Below are 19110 nucleotides of genomic sequence, written 5' to 3' on the forward strand. Positions count from 1 at the left end.
AAGTTTTTACTGTGTTTGCTCCAGTCCTAACACGAGGGTATGCTGAGTTCATCTCGAGGCGTCAGCAGTATTTTCCGGTGCCGCAGGTGATTCCAAGGTGGAGCCATGTTTGACAACTAGGATGCTAAAGAATGCTTCTCGAAATCCAGTGTGCGTATTCATTACCTGGGACCTTGTTAAAATGTCGACTCTGCTTCAGGAAGCCTGGGGTAGCGCTTAAGACAGGACTGAAAGTGAAAAGTGAAAGTGAAGTTGCTCAGTTATGCCCGACTCTTTGCGACCCTGTGGTCTGTAGCCCACCATACTCCTCCGTCCATGGGATTCTCCAGGAAAGAATACTGGAGTGGGTTGCCGTTTCCTTCTACAGGGGAATCTTCCCAACCCAGGGATCAAACCCAGGTCTCCCACATTGCAGGCAGATGCTTTAACCTCTGAGCCTCCAGGGAAGTCCCAGAAAACTTGGGACTACTGATTATCTAACAGGATGTCAGGAGAGGTGGCCAGTGCTGGTTCCCACAGCACAGTTTGAGGGGGAAGGTGCTCATGCTGGCTTTAGTTTTCTGGGATGTCTGGGTCCTGTGGGGCAGCCAACATTTTAAAAGCTGTATAGGCGATTCAAATGTACAGCGAAGCTTGTGACCCTCGATGGCAAAGTGCATGGTGATTTATCAAGTGTAAGTATTATTTTATCAGCCATAAGGCGGTCTTCTCTTCCCATTCCACACACCCTGACTTATTCCTCATGGGATCAAGGTTACTTCTACACCCTTCCTATGTTTCCCACCTGTGAGGAGTGAACTATAGCTCCTAATGGAAAGAGGAGGCTCAGGCAACCTGAGTTGCAGAAGAAGAGGCAAAAAGGGTTCTGGGGGCTGATTTAAAGTAAAAGCTAGTTGAAACAGAATGTTGCAGAGGCATTGCCAAGAAAACTTGTCACCCGGAAACTTGCCTTTAATCTTGGGCCTGAGTCTGCAGCAGTGAAAAGAGAAATCTGTTCCTAGTAGCACTTGACAATCAAGCAGTTACAAAGGATATTTCCCTTTTAATTAGAAGGGTGGCAGGATTGGTCAAAATCCAAGAGACCCCCAGTGGTAAAGGAAAGATTAAAAAAAAAATATTTTCTCCAAAGTATAAACACCAAAAAGGAACTTAGAACTAGTGAATGATGATGACGATGGTCATGATGAGAAAAGATGCTTACACAAAGTACTTATTATGTTCCAGCCACTGTTCTAAGCATTTAAAATATACTAAATGATCTAGTATTTTAAGCAATAGTTTTATGATCCCTATTTTACATGTGAGAAAACTGAGGCACAGAGAAGGTAATTAGCATGCCTCAATTTAGTAAGTGGCTAGACTGGGATTTGAACCCAGGCCATCTGTGGGGAAGAGTCCACGACACCAAACTGTTTCTCCAAAATAGGAGAGTGAGAAGTACCTTCAGGCTTCCCTGTTGGCTCAGTGGTAAAGAATCCTTCTGCCAAAGCAGGAGACCTGGGTTTGATCCCTGATCTGGGAATATCCTGCATTTTGCAGAGCACCTCATCCTGCTCATTACCACTACTGAACCTATGCCCTAGAGCTGGGGAACTGCCAGGAGCCAGTATGGGAGATCCCACCAATGACAAGGTCATGTGGGAGAGACCTGACAAGCAAGGCACATCAGGACTCGAGGGACCCCCTGGACCTCTACCCCAAAACAAGAATCTGTCTGTCTTACTATTTTATGCCTTTCACCAACTCTTCTGACATTAACAGGGGGCTATCCCCTACCACCTTTCCTGGAAAAAATCAACGTAGGGCTCTAGTTAATAAGTCTCCTGGACATGAAAGGAGTATTTCAATTCAAACCCCTCTGATGGCTTTCTAGCTTGCTTGGCAGGTTTATCCAGACTCTTGCAGCTGTGCATGTGATTGTTCACAGCCTCCCAACTGTGAGAGACACGGGAAGCCTAAAACATTCTAAAAATATAGAGCCTTTCAAAGAGTTAAAAACTATTAGAGTAGTGTTGGTGTAGGATTTCATTGTTGAGCCAATGCTTGCTGCCAAGTTCCCATATCCCTTATCCACTGTGCACCTGGGAGTGCAGTGGTTAATGTAGTTAGAATTTAAGAAAAACAAGCAATAGCCTTGGAATTAACCACATCAGACCTTTGAGCTAATTGGTTCTTTCTTTGTTGTAACTCACTGCACCTTTGCTCCATGAGAATTTAACTCTGTTTAATACTTTCTGAGGCTGACACAGATTAGAAATATAAGGAAAAAACAAGGGAAAATAAGTTTTCTGGTTGAGCAGCCTTTATCAAAAGAGGGTCATAAAATGTCCACAGGCCTCCAAGGCCAGAAGATACTGTACACAACATTGTTTATAGGAAAGGTATGTAGAAAAAATCCTGGTTTTGATAAAGACAAAACAGATGTAATGTTTGGGCTGACTCTGCATGACTTTGCATCTTTCATTTCCCTCTATGCACAAGTCAAGGTATAAAAGTTCCTTTTGAAAATAAAGTTATGGGCCTCGCTCACCAAAGCTTGGTCACCCAATGTAATTCTCTCTCTCTTTTTCTCTTTCCTTTTCAGGTTGATCCCCTGGAGCGCAGAGGCTCTCTGAGTTCACTTTCCTGCCCAGGCTTCTAAGACCCTCTCGAGAAGGTGCTCTGCACCTTCTCCCCATCAAGAGGGCACCTGTGGCCTACGTGAACAGAGCAAGTCCCATGCTGGGGCTTTATTGGCTTTCTGCTTAAACCAAGGAATATCAACCTCTTTCTCTCCTCTATTTTCTTATCTGCAACATTCTTTCTTTATCTCTTTCTAAACCTCTCTCGCTGATGCTGTCTCCCTTGAGGTTACCCCTGGATCCTGCTGGGGTTGCAGGGAACCACAACTGCTGAGCCCATGTGCCCCAACTACTGAAGTCCAAGCAGGCAGAAACATGTGTACAGATTTCATCTGATCAAATAGAGTTGACCAAGAGGCTGAATTTTTTAAGGGGAAGAGGAAAGAAAGAACTGATAATTTGGGGGGCTGTACTCAGCACATTGTTGCTCCATGTGCCCTTAGTTCTCCTGAGGCATGTGGGATCATAGTTCCCAGACAAGAGATCGAACCCGTACCCCCTTTATTGGAAGGCAGCTTCTTAATCATTGGACCACCAGGAAAGTCCCTATAATTTTCATAAGAAATCTTTTTTTTAAACTGGAAAACTTATTTCTGCATAGTCACAAAATGATAAAAAGTTCAGTCTTCTCCCCATTCTGCAAGCAGATCCCAGGAGGCCACACTGAAGTCAGGAATAGGCTGATTTTGAGCCACCAGGCATGGGTACAGTTGGGCACAGTCTGCAGTTAGCTAATGGAAAGGTGAGGTCAGTACCCTTCTGGGTGTTTTATCACCTCAGCTCTGGTTCTACATGTTAGTTACCCTGGGCTTGGGCTCTGCCATACTTTTAGTCTACTCTCCAATGAGGTTTTCCACTCCCATGACCACAACACAATCTATATAGGGATCATGGTATTTCCCATAGGTCTGTTTCTAAAGCTGACATCCACTCTGAACTCCAGATTCATTTTTCTGGCTACCTGCATGGTAGTTCCACTTGGATGTCTAATATGCATCTCTGACTTTACATGACATGCCTTCTCCAACCTTCCATCCCAGCTGTGCCCCTGGCAAAAGACCCCATATTAATAAAAACACCACCATCAATCCAGGTTAAATTAGAAGTTAGATTAATTTCCTCATATCTCATTCTTCCTCTCTGGTCCATGAAGAAATCTTGCTGATGTATCCAAAGCCATCTGTAATGTGTCTACATCTCTTCATTTCTTCATCCTCCACTCCAGTTCAACCACCACTGTCTTTCACCTGGACCAGCTGTGATACCTGCTAACTGGTCTTCCAGCTTCAACCCCTCACCATCTACATTCCTCAATGCAGCCAGTACCACTGACTTCATATTCAGGGGGATTCATTTTACTTTATATTCAATATCACAAATTGACCTTCATTCATGAGCTTATATTTTTCAGCCCTTCTATTTAGGTAAATTTTGAGTGGTACCATCTTACTTTATTGCAGGCTGGTGCAGTTCAAGTAAAAAATCACACGGGGGTGTTTTATAAGGGTAGCATCCATGCTCAACAGTGGTGACCACAGGAAGTGTGTCTCTAGGAAAGCCAGCCCTACTACCCTTGGATTGTCACTGTAGCCCAGGGTGAGCTTGTCAGAGAGGAACTCTGTTATGCCTGCATCCAGGGCCACCATCTTGCTACCCAGAAGTCTGCTTCAAACAAAATGAAGACCCCTTTATTTCATTCCCCTCACAGTCGCATTCCCTTCACTGTTTCTGGGGATCAACCCCAATCATGATTTTCAGGTCATATTTTTATAGCTCATCTATTCACAGACACCCACATTCACCAAGGCCTCACCTCACCCACACCTACCCCATATACCACATTGTTTATTAGGGAAGGTACATTTTGTATTGTTCAGGGTCCCATGGGTCACCTTCTTCCCTCCCTTTGTGCAGATCCTGAGCTGCCTGTGGATAGGGCATTGGCAGCTCAAGAGACTCCTGGATACCTGTTTTAAAACTTGAAAGGTTAGGGGTTTGCATGCATGAATCAACAAGAGACCTTTGTTTAGGAAGCAATTACTTTATTGGGAGAACTGGCAACACTGAAAGAAGGAAAACTTAAATGAACTTATTCTGCAAGGGCAGTACTGCGGTCTGCATGGCAAGCAGGGTGACCTTGGCAGTCACCCAGGACTTGGGGAAAAGTCCAGTCCAGGCTCAGTCCTTCTTGTTGCTGCCACCCAGGATAAGCTTGTCAAAGATATACTCTGCCAGGCCACCTTCCAGGGACCCCTTTTTGCTCAGAATGCTGACATGGTCTTCCAGCTCCTTGATGAACTAGACCTGCTGGTCCAGGTGGTGGGTCTTCAGGAAGTAAGTGGCACAAGTGGGCGTTGCTGGTGTCAGTGGGCAGCTGCTGCAGGTTGAGCAGGCTCTGGTTGATGCACTTCTCCAGGTGCAGGGTGTCCTGCATGGCCTGGAGTTCGCTCTCCCACTCTTGGGTCTCAGAGTTTCTTATGTCCAGGAAGGAGAAGCTACCCCCACGCTGGTTCTGTAGCAACATCAGGCTCTCGGTAGTCTCGCTGTGCTCCTGGGAGTGGAGCAGGAAGAAGCAGGAGAAGCGCTGCAAGGCCACATTGTGGTGGTGGTGCAGGGAGCAGGCCCTGGCCAGGCACTGGAAGGAGGCGTGGAGCTCCAGGGCGGCGTGGCTGTTGCATTCGTGGTGGTAGTGTTGGTGCACCTGCGAGGTGACTGACCATCTGGAAGGCATCTCGGATGAGGAAGGTGTGACAAGGGCAGCAGTGGGTGCAAACATGCTGGCTGCCTCCTCGGAGCCTTCTCATGGTGGTACATGACGGCGGACAGAGGTGGGTTCTGGGCCACAGGGCAGGTGGCTGGGTGTGGGCTCTGGGATGGACAGGAAATGGCAACCATTGTGCATGATGAGTGCCTGAGAAGATTCTGTAGATCAGTGCTTCTCAAACTTTACCTTGCACATGAATCACTAGGGATTCCATTCAAGTACAGATTCTGATTCACTTGGTCTGGGGTCCAGCTAGGACTCTGCATTTCTAGCAAACTCCCAAATGAAGCCAGTATTCTTGGTGTCAGGGAGCTTACTTTGAGTAGTGAGAATTTAGAGCCCTCAGCATGGAATCCATTGGATGAGCAGATGAAGAGATGAGGAAGGGATGGGACTATGAGAGGAGAGGACAGGTGTGGATCCTGTTGAGACAAGCAAGATGTGGAAAACTTTCCTGTCTATCGTGTAGCATCCCTTCCTCTCGACTTGGCAAGTTGTTGAGATTGTTATTCAGTCACTAAGGCATGTCCAACTCTTTGCAACCCTGTGGCCTGCACCAGGACCAGCTTCCCTGTCCTTCGCTATCTCCTGGAGTTTGGTCAAACTCGTGTCCATTGAGTCAGTGATGCCATCCAAACATCTCATCCTCTGTCATCCCCTTCTCCTCCCACCTTCAGTTGTTCCCAGCATCAGAGTCTTTTCCAATGAGTCGGTTCTTCCGATCAGGTGACCGAAGTATTGGAGTTCTGCATCAGTCCTTCCAGTGAATATTCAGGAGTGATTTCCTTTAGGATTGACTCGTTTGATCTCTTTCCTGTCCAAGGGACTCTCAAGAGTCTTCTCCAACACCACAATTTGAAAGCATGAATTCTTTAGCAGTCAGCCTTCTTTTTGGTTCAACTGTCACATCCATACATGACTACTGGAAAGACCATAAGTTTGACTATACAGACCTGTACAACAGAGCAACCCACGTAGCCCTGCATTACATAAGCTGCTTCCTGTACGCAGATAGTGGGGAGCACTTGTTAATTAGATGAACTGGTTCAGTAAGCCTAGGTTGGTTAAATGAGCTCATGATGCATTTCATACCATATAAACTACTTCAGTACCAAAGAAATCTAACTTAGAAAGCCTAGGTGGCCTGACCTTTGTGATCTCTCACTTAATCTTCCAAGACTCTGCTTATCTTCTTGTCCAATAGTCAGTTTATCCAGTCCTGTGAGTCCAGCACTCTCAAGATGTTGGCTCCTCTATGTTTATTTACAGTACTGTTGTCTCACCTTGTTACTCAACCACACTAGGATTCACTCCCCCAAAACACAGTGAAACCAATCTTTACTGGCACAGGTTGTATAAGGGAAGGTACAGCCTTTGTTGCAGGCCAGGCAAGGAGAACCAGCAGCTCATGCTGAGAAGACCGCAGCTCTCCAGTTGCTTTCACCAGAAGGTTTTTAACAACAATGTGAGGCAAAGGGTCTCGGGGTGCATGATCAACTTATGCTCAATTCTCTGATCTGTTGATGGCGAGGTAACAGGGTGATGTTTTCAGAAATCTCAATCACGAACCTTCTGGTTTCAGCAGGTCTGGGTTACACATTCTTGTGGTCAACATGTAGTTAACTCTTTCTACAGGGTGAGGTTTTAGTAACTGCAAGACAACTCAAGGACATATCTCAGAATATTATGTAAAGCCCTTGAGAAGAAACTGAAGGTATTTTAATGGCTAAACTATTATTTGTTCTTGGCTGAGTGTTTTCATTTGTTTCTGTACATTCTCACTTCTCTGATTAAATTTGCTGTAAGCTTTTTTAGGAACAAGAGGTGGGAGGGGCACACAGGGATCTAACCCCAGAAACGCCCTACAGAGCAGTGTTTGATTTCCATATGAGCTTCAGATTCAGTTTTCTGGCTGCCTGCAAGGCATTTCCACTTTCAAATCTAATAGGCATCTGAGACTTACATGACATGCCTTCCCACATCCTTTTGGTCTCCCTGTTAACGTTCCCAGATTAATTAATAGCAATACTTTCAACCCAGGTGATCAAGTGCAAAACCTGGAATGGAGATTATTTCCCACCATTTCCCATTTTTCTCCTCTGTCCCTTAAGCAAATCTTGTCTCCAAAATCCATCTGGAACATGCGAAGATCTCATTTCCTCAGCGACCACTCTATTTCCAGCCACCACTGTCTCTCTGCCCTGCTACCATGTCTTCTAATTTGTCTCCCAGCCTCAACTCACCCTCACTCACCTACTTTCTTTAAAGGAGCCAAAATCACTGGCTTAACATTCGGGAAGTCTTATTTTATTTTTTATTCAGAAACAAAAATTTGACCTTAACCTTGACCGCATATTTTTCAGCCCTTCTCTTGAGGTAGTTTGAGTCTGGTATGATTACTTTAATGGAAGAAAGGGTACAATGGAAGGGGGGGGAAATATATGTATATGTGTGTGTGTGAGAGAGAGAGTTGGACCATAAATTACCGAGTGCCAAAGAATTGATGCTTTTGAACTGTGGTGCTGGAGAAGACTCTTGACAGTCCCTTGGACTGCAAGAAGATCAAACCAGTCAATCCTAAAGGCAGTCAACCCTGAATATTCAATGGAAGGACTGAACCTGAAGCCCCAATACTTTGGCCACCTGATGTGAAGAGCTGACTCGTTAGAAAAGATCCTGATGCTGGGAAAGATTGAAGGCAGGAGAAGAGGGTGGCAGATGATGAGATTGTTAGCATCACCAACTCAATGGACATGAAGTTGAGCAAACTCTGGGAGATAGTGGAGGACAGGGAAACATGACATGCTGTGGTCCATGGTGTTGCAAAGCTGGACATGACTTACAGATTGAACAACAATATATATGATGGATGTTTTTAAGGGCAGTATGCAAAATTGTATTTATGGCTGTTGAAGCTTGAATTTTAGAAAAATTTTTAGAAAAAATTTTACATGTCATCCGTACTGTTCTTTTAACATTTTCCAATCATTTAAAAATACAAAAGCCATTTTTAGCTTGTGTGCTGTACACAAATAGATGATGGGTCAGATTCAGCTTGTAAGGCATTGTTTGCTAACCTCTGTTTCAGATAACATTTATACTTTGAAAACTGTAGAAACGAATTACTACAACTAAATAAAAAATTACAATTGAAACTGACTGATGAACCTAGTAAAAAATAACAGATGTGACATCATTATGCAACTTAATATACTGCACCCACTTCCAAAGCCTTATCTGACTCTCAGTTTATATATAACTCTGTCAATACCGGTTGCCAGTAGAGAATTTGTTCTCAAATTGAAAAATTATTCAACAAGATTTAAGGCCTACCAAATCACAAAAAATATAGTCTAACTCAGTGACCATTTCTATAGGATGAGACACAGATAAATACTGAGATTGCTATAGTTTGTTTGCTAAGGAAGAAATTCGTAAGTGTGTTATATCACTCCATGATAATTGGTTGACATTTGTAACTTATTGAGTTTATAGTTTTGAATTTTATATGATTTGATGTTCAGTAGTTTCATTTGTGAATTTTAGAGAATGACTTTGTGTTTTTTGTATTTGTTATGACTGAGAAAGAAGTACTACAGTGACAAAAAATTAACTCAAAATGGATCAACAGGCCTAGTGATAAAATACAAAATTGGAGATATTCTTACCTCTCCAGACTGGAAAAGGTCCTAAAATTAGGAGATTCACTGTTACGAATGCATGTGGAGAGGAAGCCAAGGCTGTCCCTGTGCAACAGAGAGAAGATGAAACAAAGGAATGTCACAAGGTTTTCAAATTCTACACAGGAAACAAGCTGCAACTACTCAGATACAATGCTACCCTTTAAGAAAAATGAAGAATTAACTTTAAGAGAACTTCGGGCTCAGAACATGGAGCCTTCAGCACAGAGGGGGGAAATCTTGACCCGCAAGGAATTCCTCCTAGGCCTGGCAACCTAAAGAAATATCCGTACTGGGCTTTGAAATCACTTGGAATCAGTGACCTCTTTGTTCTCTTTGTTTTTTCCATTTTGGAATAGGAATGGCTAAAGCTCTTAAACTTGATTTGTTCTACCATTGTTTATTGGAAAGAGGTAACTTGTTTTCTGGGGTTCCCTGATTGCTCAATGGTAAAGAATCTACCTGCCAATATAGGAGACACAGGTTTGATCCCTGGTCTGGGAAGATCTCCTGGAGAAGGAAATGGCAACCCACTCCTGCATTCTTGCAGGGAAATCCCATGGACAGAGGAGCCTAATGCTACAGTCCTGGGTTGCAAAAGAGTCAGACATAACTAGACAACAACTTGTTTTCTAGTTTTACAGGTATAGAGATGGACAAGTATGTTGTCCTAAGATGGATCATATGCAGAGTCTCACTCTCTGATTTAGATAATGCTGATAATTAGATTTCGGGCTTCTAAATTCATTATATTTATATGAAATTTTGGACTTGAGTTTACACTGTAAAGGATTAAGATTCAATGGGATGTTGGGATGGATGAATGTATTTCACATGTGATGTAGATGTCAACCTTTGGGGGCCAGAGGGAAGACTATGGTAAGCTGAAAATTACACTACCAAAAAATAATCTACATATGAATCTCTGAAACCCATGAATGTAATCTCATATGGAAAAACTAAGACTGTCTTTAGATGTGGTTACTTTTAAGATCTTGAGATGGGAATATTATGCTGGATTATCTAGGTGGGCTCTAAATGCAGTCAGACACAACCACTTAAGAGGGAGATAGAGGTTTCACACTCAGAGAGGACAATGTAATGGGCAGATAGAACAAAGATTTGAAGATGATGGCCTTAAAGACTGGAGGGCTGCAGGCAGAAACCAAGGAAAGCTAGCAGCAAACAGAAAGTGGAAGGAGAAAGGAAGATTCTCCGGAGCATATATATAGTAGCTGACACCTTGATTTGGGCCTAATGAACATATTTTGGTGCTTCTGGGCTCCAGACCTCTAAGAGAATAAGTATGTGGTTTTTGTTTTATGGTGGGGGTAGTGGGGGGCGGTCATCAGTTCAAGGCAATTTGTTACCACTGGGAGATTATTTAAAGTGGAAGCAATCCAAATGCCCATCAAATGATGAATGGATATAGAAAGTGTGATATTACCATCTAACAGAATATTATTCATTAATAAAAAGAATAAAGTAAAAAATGTGTTCTGCAACATGAATGGACCTTGAAAACATGCTAAGTGAAAGAAGCCAAAAAGGAACACATTGTACAGTTCCATTCATATGAAATGTACAGAACAGACAAATCTATAATACACAGCAAATTAGTAATTGCCTAGGATTGGGCAGGTAGGGATATTGGGAAATGCTACCTAAGTGGAGTGGTTTATTCAGGGGACAATGAAAATATTCTAAAATTTATGATGGATGTATAACTATGAATATACTAAAAGTTCTTGGATATAAATTCAGAGGGTGAGTTATATGGTATATGAATGATACCATAGTAAATTCATTTTTTCAAAAGAAGGCTCTAAAGTGTGCTGAGAAAAAGGCATGAAATTATATTGAGAAAGACAAGTTCCATGATCTGCAGTGTCAAGCAAGGAACCAAGGAGAGCTGATGGTATAGTTCCAGTCTAAGGGTCAGCAACCTCAATATCCAGTAGGAGCTAATGTTTCAGTTCAAGTCCAAAAGAAAGAAAAATCCCCCCTCATTTAAAGAAGGGTCAGCCTTTTTGTTCTAGTCAGACCTTCAATTGACTGGATGAAGCTTACCCCCGTTAGGGAAGTCAATCTGCTTTATTTATTTATTCTACTGATTCAAAGGTTAATCTTACCCAGAAACACCCTCAGGGACACACTCATAATAATATTTGCCCAAATATCTGGGTATCCCTTGGTCTAGTCAAGTTGACAAATAAAATTAAATGTTATGTAAGTTCTTTGTCATAGATACCTATTATAATATTTTCCCATTTGCAATTTGTCTTTTAGTTTTTAATTTTAATCAAGTCCATTTGATCACCTTTTTTCTTTTCACTTGTATGTATTGGATCACTCGTATGCAATGGATCAGCATGTCCATTCCTGCAAAAATATAGTAGCCTTTTCCCAGTAGCCTTGGGAAATGCTAGCTAAGTGGAATGAGGTTTATTTGGGGGACAGTGAAAATATTCCAAAATTTATTATGATACATTTTTTATTGGGATTTTGAGAGATTGCATTGAATCTGTGAACTCTTTGGGGAACTGTTACCATATTTACAATATTAAATATTTCAATAAATGAACAAGAGATGTCTTCTCATTCATATTGAGCTAGTTTAAATTATTTTAGCAATGTTTGTAGTTTTCACAGTAAAAGTCTTTGAACCTCCTTGGTTAAACTTATTCTTAAGTATTTTTTTCTTTGTGATGCTCTTAGTGGAGTTATTTTCTTAATTTCCTTTTCAGATTATTCATTGATCAGGTACAGTACAATTTATTTTTGTGTGTTGAAGCTGTGCTCTGCAATTTTCCTGAAAGTATTACTTATAATTTTTTGTTCTTCAGGATTCTCTTTATATAAGGTTGTGTCATCTGTGAATAGAGATAGTTTTACTCCTTCCATTTCAATTAGGATGTCTTTTTCTCCTTGCCTAAATGGTAAGGCTAGAATGTCTGGTTGAATGGAAATGGCAAAAGCAGGCATCCTTTCTTTTTCCTGACCTTAGAGGGGAAGCTTTTGTTGTTTCACCATTGAATATGGTGTTAGCTTCTAGTTTTTAAAGCTACCCTTTATCATATTGAGGAAGCTCCCTTCTCTTTATAGCTTGTTGAGTGTTTTAATATTGAAATGCTATTCAATTTTGTCAAATATTTTTGCATCTGTTGAAATGATTGCATGCTTTTTCTCCCAATCATTCTGTTAGTATGATTAGTTGATTTTTGTGTATTGAATCAACCTTGCATTCCTAGGGAAAATTCTACTTGACCACAGTATATAATACTTTTAATATGCTGCTGCATTCAATTTGCTAGTACTCTGTTGAGAGTGTTTATATCTGTACTCATAAGGGATATTGTTCTGTAGTTTTCTTTTGATGTCAGGATCCGACTTTGCTATCAGTTAATACTGGTCTTATAGAATAAGTTAAGAAGTGTTCCTTTTATTTTTTGGAAGAATTTAGAAAGGATTGGTATTCTTCTTTAAATGTTCAGTAGGATTCATCCTGGTCTTTTCTTTGAATCAATAATAGCCTCTCAACAATCTTTTTACTGGTTACTGATCTTTGCAGATTATTTCTTCTTGATTAAGTTGTGGTAGTTTGTGTTTCTAATAATTTGTTTCATCTAGGTTATCCCACATTTGTTGACACAATTGTTCATTGCGTTATGTTAGATACTTTATTTTTTGTAAAATCAGTAGTGATGTCCCCATATTCATTCCAGGTTTTAGTTATTTGTTTCTCCTACTTCTTTAGTTTGTTACAGTTGTTGATATTTTTAAGGAAAGAACTATCAGTTTCATTGATTTGCTTCTTTGTTTTCCCATTCTCTACTTCATATATCTCCTCTCTAATCTTTATTATTTCCTTCTTTGTGCTAGCTTTTCTAATTTCTTGAGGTGTAAAGTAATATTTGAAACCTTTATTTTTAAGTTCAGTCTCTTAAATTATACATTTTCCTCTAAGCAAGGCTTTACATGCATTCCAGTCATTCTTGTAATTAATAACAAGGGGAGACTTACTTCTACAGTTTTTCTATTTATTTTCTGTGTATCTTATTTTTGTTCCCTCTATTGCTAACTTCTTTCATGTTTGATTTTTTGTAGTGACCCATTCTGATTCCCTCTCATTAATTTTCTGTGCATATTTTAATTTACTTTTTAAATGATTACCTTGCAGATTGCAATTAATATCTTCAATGTAGAGCAATGTATTTTGAATTAGTAGTAAATTAGCTTCAATAGTGCACAAAATATGCTACTACAGTTTCATATTCCCTCCTTTGTGTTGCTGTAACAAATTATATATATATTGTGTTCCCATTAGTATACATTTATGACAAACTTTTATGACTTTTTAAATGGAAACAACCTAGATGTCCATCAGCAGATGAATGGATAAGAAAGCTGTGGTACATATACACAATGGAGTATTACTCAGCCATTAAAAAGAATAAATTTGAATCAGTTCTAATAAGATGGATGAAACTGGAGCCGATTATACAGAGTGAAGTAAGCCAGAAAGAAAAACACCAATACAGTATACTAACATATATATATGGAATTTAGAAAGATGGTAATGATAACCCTGTATGCGAGACAGCAAAAGAGACACAGATGTATAGAACGGACTTTTGGACTCTGAGGGAGAGGGAGAGGGTGGGATGATCTGGGAGAATGGCATTGAAACATGTATACTATCATGTAAGAAACGAATCGCCAGTCTATGTTCAATACAAGATACAGGATGCTTGGGGCTGGTGCACGGGGATGATCCAGAGAGATGATATGGGGTGGGAGGTGGGAGGGGGATTCAGGATTGGGAGCTCATATACACCCGTGGTGGATTCATGACAATGTATGGCAAAACCAATACAGTATTGTAAAGTAAAATAAAGTAAGAATAAAATTTAAAAAATATATATATCCTAGAGGATACAAGGAGTTCTAAATGAAATATACAATAATAGTGGCTTTTATATTTATTTATGTAGCTACTTTTAACAATATTCTTCATTTCTTCGTATGGGTTCTAGTTATTAATAGTATCTATAAATAAATAAAGATATACTCAATTCCATTAGTAATTAGAGAAGTTTCTTAAAAATCACAATAAGGTACTACTTAACACCTAGTAGAATGGCTGTGATTTAAAGTAAATAGGCAGTTTTGTGTATTTCCAAAACATTACAGAAATTGGATCCTCACACATTGCTGATGGAAATGAGAGATTATATGGACATTTTGGGAAACAGATTGGCAGTTTCTTTTTTTTTTAATTAATTTATTTTTCAATTGAAGGATAATTGCTTTACAGAATTTTGGTGTTTTTTTTTTCTGTCAAATCTCAACATGAATCAGCAATAGGTATGCCTATGTCCCCTCCCTCTTGAACCTCCCTCCCCATCCCACCCCTCTAGGTTGATACAGGCCCCTGTTTGAGTTCCCTGAGACATACAGCAAATTCCCATTGCCTGTCTATTTTACATATGGTAATATAAGTTTCCATGTGACTCTCTTCATACATCTCATCCTCTTCTCCCCTCTCCCATGTCCATCAGTCTGTTCTCTATATGTTTCTCCATTGCTGCCTTGCAAATAAATTTATCAATACCATCTTTCTTGACTCCATATATATGTATCAGTATATAATATGTTTTCTTTCTCTTTCTTAACTTATTTCACTCAGTATAATAGGCTCTAGGTTCATCCACCTCATTAGAACTGACTCAAATGTGTTCCTTTTTATGGCTGAATAATATTCCATTATATATATGTACCACAACATCTTTATCCATTTATCTGTTGATGGACATCTAGGTTGCTTTCATGTCCTAGCTATTGTAAATAGTGCTACAATGAACATTGGGGTACTTGTGTCTTTTTCAATTTTGGTTTCCTCAGAGTATATGCCTAAGAGTGGGATTGCTGTATCATATGGTGGTGTTATTCCTAGTTTTTTAAGGAAACTTCATATGGTCTTCCATTGTGGCTTTATCAATTTACATTCTCACCAACAGTGCAAGAGGGATCCCTTTTCTCCACACCCTCTCCGGCATTTATTGTTTGTAGACTTTGATGATGGCCATTCTGACCAGTGTGAGGTGATATTTCTTTGTAGTTTTGATTTGCATTTCTGTAATAATGAGCTATATTGAGCATCTTTTCATGTGTTTTATCTGTATGTCTTCTTTGGAGAAATGTCTGTTTAGGTATTTTTCCCACTTTTTGATTGTGCTGTTTGTTTTTCTGATATTGAGTTGTATGAGCTGCTTGTATATTATGGAAGTTAATCCTTTGTCAGTTGTTTCATTTGCTATTATTTTCTCCCATTCTTAGGGTTGTCTTTTCACCTTGTTTACCAGTCCGTTCTGAAGGAGATCAGCCCTGGGATTTCTTTGGAGGGAATGATGCTGAAGCTGAAATTCCAGTACTTTGGCCACCTCATGCGAAGAGTTGACTCATTGGAAAAGACTCTGATGCTGGGAGGGATTGGGGGCAGGAGGAGAAGGGGACGAAGAGGGATGAGATGGCTGGATGGCATCACTGACTCAATGGATGTGAGTCTGAGTGAACTCCGGGAGTTGGTGATGGACAGGGAGGCCTGGCATGCTGTGATTCATGGGGTCGCAAAGAATCAGACATGACTGAGCGACTGAGCTGAACTGATAGTTTCCTTTGCTATGCAAAAGCTTTTAAGTTTAACTAGGTCCCACTTGTTTACTTTTATTTTTATTTAGATTGACAATTTCTTATGAAGTTACATATATGTTCACCATATGCCATTGCAATACCAGTCCTAAAATATCTTGCCAGGAGAAGTTAAAACATTCTTTTAAATTTGTATGTGAATGTTTGCAGCAGCAATATTCACTAAAGCCTATAAGTAAAAACTCAAGTGTCTTCCACCTGGTGAATGAACAGAAGTAGTATATCCATGGAGTAGGATATTATTCAACAATAAGAAAGAATGAAGTACCAATATATAAGACATAAACCTCAAAAACATAATGCCTAATGAAAGAAAACAGAAAAGAATGCATATTGTTATGTTTCCATTTATAGTAAATGTCTTAAAAAGGCAGATGTGCAGAGACCAAAAATAGATCATTGTTTGCCAGGGTCTGGGGGTGGTATTACACAGTGACTGTAAATGGCATGAGATATTTGGGATGTGATAAAATCTTCTAAAATTAGTTGTGATGATGGTTGTACAGCTCTGTAAATATATAAGTGATTGAATTGGGTGATTTCAGGATCACTATCAAAGGAAGAAACCCTAAGGACCTGTCTCTCCATAGAAACACCCATTGGCTAGAGACAACTGAGAGCCTGGGAACAGTGACAGAATGAATAATTCACAATAAATCTTTTTATATACTTTGATTTCTGAATCTTATGGATGTATTACAACTTCTAAACTTAACAGAAAGAAATTCACTCTTCCAGGGAAGAAAAAAAATACAGATAACTCTTTTAGGAACCCCAATTTTCACCTAAAAGTAGAGAGAGGCAGCTGAGGAGTAAGAGACCTCTGTGTTTAGTGAGCACCAAGTGTGAAATATGTCATTCAGGGCTGGGAACAACAGAGAACTTGGACTCAAGGTCTGAACACCTGAAAGAAACATACAAACACCACTTATAAACCTATCATTAAAAAAAATTAAACAGGGATAATGCCATTCATCCTACAGGAATATTGCCTAAATGAAATCACCTATGTAATATGGATTACATAGCTCAAGGAAATGAGATGGCAACAGAACAGAAAATAGGCAGTTTATTCCCTTCTAAAGCCAGATGATTCTAGCCTCCATTCACCAGAGCTTCTCTTCACTTTGAGCTTTGTCAAAGAGGGATTTTGCCAAGCTGGCTTTTGGACCCCTCTTTTTGCTACCCAGAATTAAGCATTAACATTTCAAATAAAGTGAAAACCCCCTTCATTTCAACCCTTGCCCAACCCCCTCCCTTTCATGCTTTCTCCAGATTAACCCCAATTATGATTTTCAGGTCACTTTTTAAAATTATACATTTTATTTTACTTATTTTAGTTGGAGGCTAATTACTTTACAATATTGTTGTGGTTTTTGCCATACATTGATATGAATCAGCCATGGGTTTACATATGTTCCCCATCCCTCTGGGTCATCCCACTGCACCAGCCCTGAGCATCCTGTCTCATTCCTCGAACCTGGACTGGCGATCTGTTTCATATATGATAATATACATGTTTCAGTGCTATTCTCTCAGATCATCCGACCTTTGCCTTCAGAGTCCAAAAGACTGTTCTATACATCTGTGTCTCTTTTGCTGTCTTGTATATAGGGTTATCATTACCATCTTTCTAAATTCCATATATATGTGTTAGTATACTGTATTGGTGTTTTTCTTTCTGGCTACTTCACTCTGTATAATAGGCTCCAGTTTCATCCACCTCATTAGAACTGATTCAAATGTATTCTTTTAATGGCTGAGTAATATTCCATTGTGTACATCTGCACAGGCACTCACACTCACCAGGGCCCCAGACCACCCCCCACTGGACACTGTTTACTAGTGGAAGAATGAGTTTGTGTTTTCCATGGTCCCATGGAACACCTCTCTCTGGTGGAGATCCTGAGCTGCATGTGGACAGGGCCTAGGTAGCTGGAGAGACTCCTGGATATCTGTTTTAAGGTGAGAGATTTGCACACACAAATCAAACAGATGTTTATTGATGCATCAACTAATAACTTTATTTGAAGAACCAATAACTTTTTTGTTTGTTTATTTTTACTTAGGAATTAAGATGCCAAAGACTTTGACTGTGTGGATCACAATAAACTGTGGAAAATTCTGAAAGAGATGGGAATACCAGACCACCTGACCTGCCTCTTGAGAAATCTGTATGCAGGTCAAGAAGCAGCAGTTAGAACTGGACATGGAACAACAGACTGGTTCCAAATAGGAAAAGGAGTACGTCAAGGCTGTATATTGTCACCCTGTTTATTTAACTTCTATGCAGAGTACATCATGAGAAACGCTGGGCTAGAAGAAGCACAAGCTGGAATCAAGATTGCTGGGAGAAATATCAATAACCTCAGATATGCAGATGACACCACCCTTATGGCAGAAAGTGAACAGGAACTAAAAAGCCTCTTGATGAAAGTGAAACAGGAGAGCGAAAAAGTTGGCTTAAAGCTCAACATTCAGAAAATGAAGATCATGGCATCTGGTCCCATCACTTCATGGGAAATAATGGGGAAACAGTGGAAACAGTGCCAGACTTTATTTTGGGGGGCTCCAAAATCACTGCAGATGGTGACTGCAGCCATGAAATTAAAAGACACTTACTCCTTGGAAGGAAAGTTATGACCAACCTAGATAGTATATTCAAAAGCAGAGACATTACTTTGCCGACTAAGGTCCGTCTAGTGAAGGCTATGGTTTTTCCTGTGGTCATGTATGGATGTGAGAGTTGGACTGTGAAGAAGGCTGAGTGCCGAAGAATTGATGCTTTTGAACTGTGGTGTTGGAGAAGACTCTTGAGAGTCCCTTGGACTGCAAGGAGATCCAACCAGTCCATTCTGAAGGAGATCAGCCCTGGGATTTCTTTGGAAGGAATGATGCTAAAGCTGAAACTCCAGTACTTTGGCCACCTCATGCGAAGAGTTGACTCATTGGAAAAGACTCTGATGCTGAGAGGGATTGTGGGCAGAAGGAGAAGGGGATGACAGAGGATGAGATGGCTGGATGGCATCACTGACTCATTGGATGTGGGTCTAGTGAACTCTGGGAGTTGGTGATGGACAGGGAGGCCTGGCGTGCTGTGATTCATGGGGTCACAAAGAGTCGGGCATGACTGAGTGCCTGAACTGAACTAAGATTTTTTTAATATAAATTTATTTATTTTAATTGGAAGCTAATTACTTTACAATATTGTATTGGTTTTGCCATACATCAACATGAATCTGCCACAGGTGTACATGTGTTCCCCATCCTGAACCCCCCTCCCACCTCCCTCCCCATACCCTCCCTCTGGGTCATCCCAGTGCACCAGCCCCGA

This window comes from Capricornis sumatraensis, chromosome X, assembly GCF_032405125.1.
Source record: "Capricornis sumatraensis isolate serow.1 chromosome X, serow.2, whole genome shotgun sequence".
NCBI classification, from domain to species: Eukaryota; Metazoa; Chordata; class Mammalia; order Artiodactyla; family Bovidae; genus Capricornis; species Capricornis sumatraensis.